The following is a 6,082-nucleotide window of genomic DNA, read 5'->3' as shown; positions in this document are numbered from 1 at the left end:
TTGGTAAACAAGAAGATCCAGGAGGAGTTACAACTGATGATTCCTGACCCAGCATCAACCTCCCAGCAAAGAAGCCCCTCTTCACCTCCAACAAAGCATAGATCACCCAATTCTCTGATGTTTGTCTCAAAACCAACAACAATTCCTTACAATGTGCAAAATTCCAGCCTCTGGATCTCTGGGATGAGGGATCCATATATAGATGTGTGTAAGGAGGATGAGTCAGCTTGTAATTTGATTAGTGTCTTCTCTCTGTCAGTTCTTTCTTCCACTTGGAGACTGAAGGACTCTTACTCATCCTTGGTCGAATTCAGTGAGGCAAGTGTCATAGGAGAAGATTCTGGAAGCTTCCACTGTCTCTCCACCTCGCCGAATGACACTGCCATTTGTCATTTCTCACCCAACGCACCCTCATAGTGCATTTAGGTGCGTTGCAATGCACCTAGCCAGTGGAGCAGCTGAAATGATCCTGTTTTGACTTATTCTGAGCAGTTTCTGGTGGAGAACTTCTGGGAGAAGCTGTAATTTGTTGACCTTGTTCCTTTAGGGGTTAGAACAACACTTTTAGGGACTTAGGAAACCTTTGTTTATGGACATTTCATGCTTGGGGTTGTAAGGAACAAAAATGTCTATAACACTATGGAAATGAATGGATTGAACAAGTCGGGTAGCCATTCAACTAGCCACCACAACCAGCTCGACGGCCTCGTCGGATCTGAAAATCTTTGGTTGTGTCGACAAGACAGGAAATGGACACGTGGGAAGCGTCGAGTTGGAGAGAAGTGGCGATCTAACAGGAGTGGCGGTGGTAGATATACAGGGAAGTATTCGGCGGTCAGGCATACATGCAGCAGAATGATAGCAGGTGACGTCGACCAATGGGCCGACGAGGATAGCTCACCCCCGCGCCACGAATTCCGCAGAAATTCAAATCCGCTGGCTAAATCACGTATGGTGCACTGCACTCATTTATTCTCAACCATTTTGTAGTCGAGTACGCATCCTAAATTCTTTGAAGGCTATTACTCCAAGTTCTCAGCCTGTTCCAACGTCCTGTTGCTGCACAGAAGGTCCAGAACCACTGAAGCGCTCCCTAGAATCCGTGCACGACTTCTACAGGAAGCTGCGCTACAGGAAGATCAACATTATGGAGGAATTTGGACTGTTCATGTCAAAGGTGGAAATTCTGGAATGAGGTAAGCCTGAACGTAGTTCTCCCATGCAATTGGTTCGAAAGGTGGTGAAGTCAACGTGTTGAAGGGGTAGGAAACTGTGAATTAAAGTTCGTGCATGAATTTACAAGCATTTTCTTATCGCTGCATGAGAATTGTCGTCGTAGTGTGTATGCGGGATTTTCTCTAGGGTTTGATTTATAATTGAGCCACTGTTAAGGCTCACTCGTAGAAAGCTGTGAATTTTATAAACTGTGTGCATAACAGAGACACAGCTCTGCGCTCTGTCTAAGGAAATCCCAAAGATCCACTTCTGTATACGAGCAGGCAAGCTCAGGACAACAAAGCAAGTTTTTACCATACCGGGAGGGTTCATCAGAAAAGAGCCTACAGACTCAAAGAAGTTACGGGAAACCCCTGAGGTGGTGGACCTGTTTTCTCATGCCCGATGGATGTCATTCTGTGACAAGCTTCAAGGTCACGATGACGAGGTTGCAGGAGAATTCCTGCGATCCTTGAAGAAAAATTCAAAGACATTGGCCATTGTCAACTTCAGAGGATTGACCCTCAGACTCACCCCACAGCTCATTAGCAGAGTAACTGATCTACCGATGGGGGTACCTTGGGAAAAGGAGGAGAGAAAACTGGGTCAGAAAGCTAAGGAGTTCTTTTTGCCAGAGGAACAATTCTCAAAAGACAAGAATGGAGTTCGAAGAACCAGCCTACAGCTGTTCTGGAGTGAGGTCAGCCTCCAGATTATGAAGTATATCATGTGCGAGAGGCAATTTAGCATTGTGTATGGATATCATTTCCGGTTGCTCACAGAACTCAGGCACCAAATGGACCTACCCTCAGAGAAAAAGTTGAGCATTCCTTACTTCCTCCTGCAGTCCATGACTGAGTGTGCCACCAAATTGAGAGAGGGAACGCCAGACCAGATAGCCCATCATGGGCTCATTAAGCTCCTCGTGGAAGATGCACTCCACACATACACCGTCCCTCTCTCCTAGGAAACCTTTCGAAATTTGACTAAGGATGATGACATCCGAATTTTGGCTGAGGAGCTCACCTCCTCCAGCAGCGAGGAGAAGGAACACACTCAAGCAGAGAAGAAAGGTAAAGGCCAAGAAACCCTGGCCAAAACACCAAAGAAAGAACAGAAGGGAAAACAAGAGAAAAACTAGGCTGCCAAAATAGAGGGTGACAAAACCACACTAACACCCAGGGAGAAAAGACTACAGAGCAGGGTGGAAAGGACTAAAAAAGTCCACGTCAGTGAGGGCACCTCTAAGGCAGCCTCAGCAAAGTTAAAAGAAAAAGCACCCTCAGCCAAGCAGGCTAAAACGGTGTCGTTTGTTTCTATAGGAAGGTTAAAAATGGCTTCTACAGGAAGCCAGAAATCAGCCACTACAGGGCTTTCTACAGGAAGTCCTGAGAAAGGAAAATAGAAGGAGAAAATGGCCAAAATTCTTGCTAGGGAGGCAGCAGCTGTGCTGGCCACCCTAAGTACCTCTCCCAAGCGAAAGGAAAAATGAAAGAGGGAGACTCCTCTATATTTCAAAGTGAGGAGAAGTGTAAGAATTAAAACTGGCAGGCCCCAACCTCCATCCAAAGACCCAATTACCATTGAAGACACCCCTACCTCGCCAAAGGAGAAGTCCCCCTCCAAAGTATCAGTCACTTATGAGCAGGGGAGCCCGAAGACAACTACCTGGAGGGAGAGAATGGAAAGGTTAGCTTCAAAAACCCCTCTATAGGATGCTGAAGCCGTTCTATAGGAAACATTGGCCAGGCTCAAGGAGACCAAAAGAATGGAGGGGGAGGCAGCCACATCACCACAAAGGGAAGAAGAGGTAGAGCACATTATGGAACCTAGCCCCCAGCCCAGCTTGAGCTCTTATCATTACTTTTTGGAGGCTGGGAAAATTATTCCACAGAAATTCATAGTGCCGCTTTTCTTTGCACTGGAGGAAGAAAGAGTGAGGACCCACACATGGATGAGGATAGCTAAATCTAAAGGAGTAGTATATATAGGCCCCTTAGAGGAACAACTCAAGGAGGCAAGAAGAGAATTGGCTATGGCAAAACACATGGGAAACTGCCAGCGAGTATTTCTACAGGAAGAGAATGAGAAGCTCAAACTGCAGCTATAGGGACAAAGGAAAGAAAGGGGAACACCATCATAGGAAACTATAGTAGAACCTCAAGGCAAAGAAGGAATGCAAGCTGGTCTTGAGGAACTAAACCAACAACTACAGGAAAGGGAATTGTAAGCAAACATAGAGATACAAGCTCTCAAACAGCAGGTGCAAGAAAAGAGGCACAACTGGCCTGCATGGCCAGTTGGGCTATGGATGCTCTACAATGTAGGCAGCCGGCCAAATCTTATGGCCTATACCTAAGGGACCAATGGCTGCAATTCCAAATTAATGCATTGGCACAGAGGGGTATCTCCCAAATCAAAAACCCCCAGCAGTTCACAGATTTATGCAACAGGAGCTCAACAGAGGACAAGGCCAAGCTATCAGAGTTCTACCTCCATAATTTGGCCCTTCCAAACGTAGCTTCATGGGACCCTAACAAAGTCGTGGGAGATATGCAGCTGATGCCATTTACCTCATGGTTAAACCACGAAGAAAAGAGAGCGACAGAGGTCAAAGATGTTATGAACCGAGAGTTACATGAACCACTGCTGATTAGAGTAGAGCCAGGGGACCCCACTGCATTGATATCAGCCCACCAACACCTAACAACCAACTCTCAGGCTTTATTAAAATACATGGCTCAGCAGGCTGAGACTATAGCACACTTCGAGGATATGGAGCGATTATTAGGGGACAATTGTGTTCATGCTTGCACCCGAAGGTGGAACACATTGTCCCACAACCTCAAAATCAGGGAGTATCACACTCCAACTAGAATGAGGGAGGCCCTGGTACAGGTGCCTCTCTACAAAAATTCCATACAAAACCTCCAGGCAAGCTGGATCGGCCTTAAGATAAGCCCACCTTTTCTTTTGGGATTGGTAGAAGGAAGCACATAAAAAGAAGAGCATAAGCAGTGGGAAGAGGTGGAAAAGAAGGCCGGGATCCATGGCAGTGAGGAGGATACTACTTCAGAAGCTTGGGATGTGAGAGTGGCGATTAAAGCAATGAAAGACGAGGAGCTGGACTAGTTGCTCAGGGATGAGCAATCATTTTAGCAGGGGGGTGATGATGAGCCCCAAATTTGGTAACATTTTGGTCTCATTTGGCCTAATTATCCTTGTTCAATCCTTAATTTTTCATAACTTATGCATTATTTTTTAGTATTTTTATGTCATTTGTATGAATAAGGGTAGTCACTCTTCCTAGGTGGCTAACACGTGCTCATTTCAGGATTTTTTGACACATGTTGGAGCAAAACCAAGCATACGTGGGCTAGGAGATAGCCAAAGCTTGGGTTGAGGATTCGTAGGGTGGTTTTCTATGGCATTAAATAGCCTCCCTCGGGATCTTCACCCCCAACTTCGAGCTCCAAAGGCCACCAAAACCGGATCTAGAAGGCAGCCAAACAGATTTTTTGGAAGGAGGTGTTCACTCACAGTTTGAGTAGCCAAGTTCCATAGATTTAGGAGGCCAACTAGGGCCTCGTGGTGTATAAATGTTAAGGCCTCAGCCTTCATGAGGGACTTTTGGAAAACTCTTGCATATTTTGCACTACAGTTCTGCTAGCTCTATTTTGTTCTCTTGTAGCCATTGTTCGCATAACTCTTGACTTATGATTATTTTTTGATAATGAGAAGCAGTCAGATTTGATATCAGCTCTGAGTTTTCTATAGGAGCCATAGCTCTCGGGGTTAGGCCCAACCTGAGAGCCTAGGGCCTCCTTTGTATTTTTATCTTTTCTTTATGCATTGTGATTTTCCTTTTATGCATTTGAAACGTGGTTTTGTTGAGCAAGATTTAGTTGTGTTGATTAAATAGGTCACTCTTGAGGAATAGAATTGCTTTAGATGTGTAGAATAGATTGATAGGATAATAATCGATAAAGCTCCAGAAAAAGGGGTTGTCTACACTCTCAGTTTCACCTCTCCCTTATTGGGTCAGGGCTAGAATTGCAGAAACAGTGCTGCCCAACAAAAACACTAGTTTGCTTGACCATGCAATCTTTGGTGTAATGTCTTCATTTGTAGGAGTTAGTCATGCGTTCAGACCTTTTGAGATGTTTCTTTGCTTAATTGTTGTACATGGTTCTCTTTATAAATAAAGTTGTTGTTCATTTGCTTCGTTGACAGTTAGGATAGATTAGCTAAGATTTTGATTGTGTGTAGGGCTTGGTTGATTAGGTTAAGTGTACACCGTGCAGGGCATCTCCATTACTCTATCATCCACCTAAGCTTCGTCCAGGCCAACTGCTCCATCTCCTAGTTAGGTTCCTCATCTCACAACTATTCTTCTGCTCACGTAACCCTACCTCTTGCTCTTCGATTGTCTTAGCCTTCTTTAAGTCAAGTTAGCTTTCCACAACCTCTCATCACTTCATCCATCAGTCACTGGGTCATTTCAGGCCCCTACCCTACCTCCCTATCCATTCATTCATCTTCTCTCACTCACCCATCCTCCAAAATCCAATTTTAGAACATCCTGTAGAAATTTCTGAACATCCTGTAGAAATCCCTGAAACATCCTATAGAACCCCTGTAGACTTCCTGTAGAAGCTCACAAATGAGGTTGCTGGATAGCCAAACTTTGTGGAACTCTCCGAAAGGGTGTTAGGGACTCCTTAGACCCTCCCTGAATCTTCCCAACTTTTTCCAAGCATTTTTCTTCCTTGATCCACCCCTGCACAAGTAAAAAGCCAGTTAAAACACATGCATGATAATTCTGATAACTTATTTGAAAATACAAAAAAGATGTTTCCTTCAGATA

This window comes from Pinus tabuliformis, chromosome 7 (assembly GCF_031772625.1).
Source record: "Pinus tabuliformis cultivar Carrire ecotype Pingquan chromosome 7, CPIR1, whole genome shotgun sequence".
NCBI lineage: Eukaryota > Viridiplantae > Streptophyta > Pinopsida > Pinales > Pinaceae > Pinus > Pinus tabuliformis.
The sequence above is the reverse complement of the archived record's forward strand: the minus strand, read 5'-3'. Positions refer to the sequence as shown.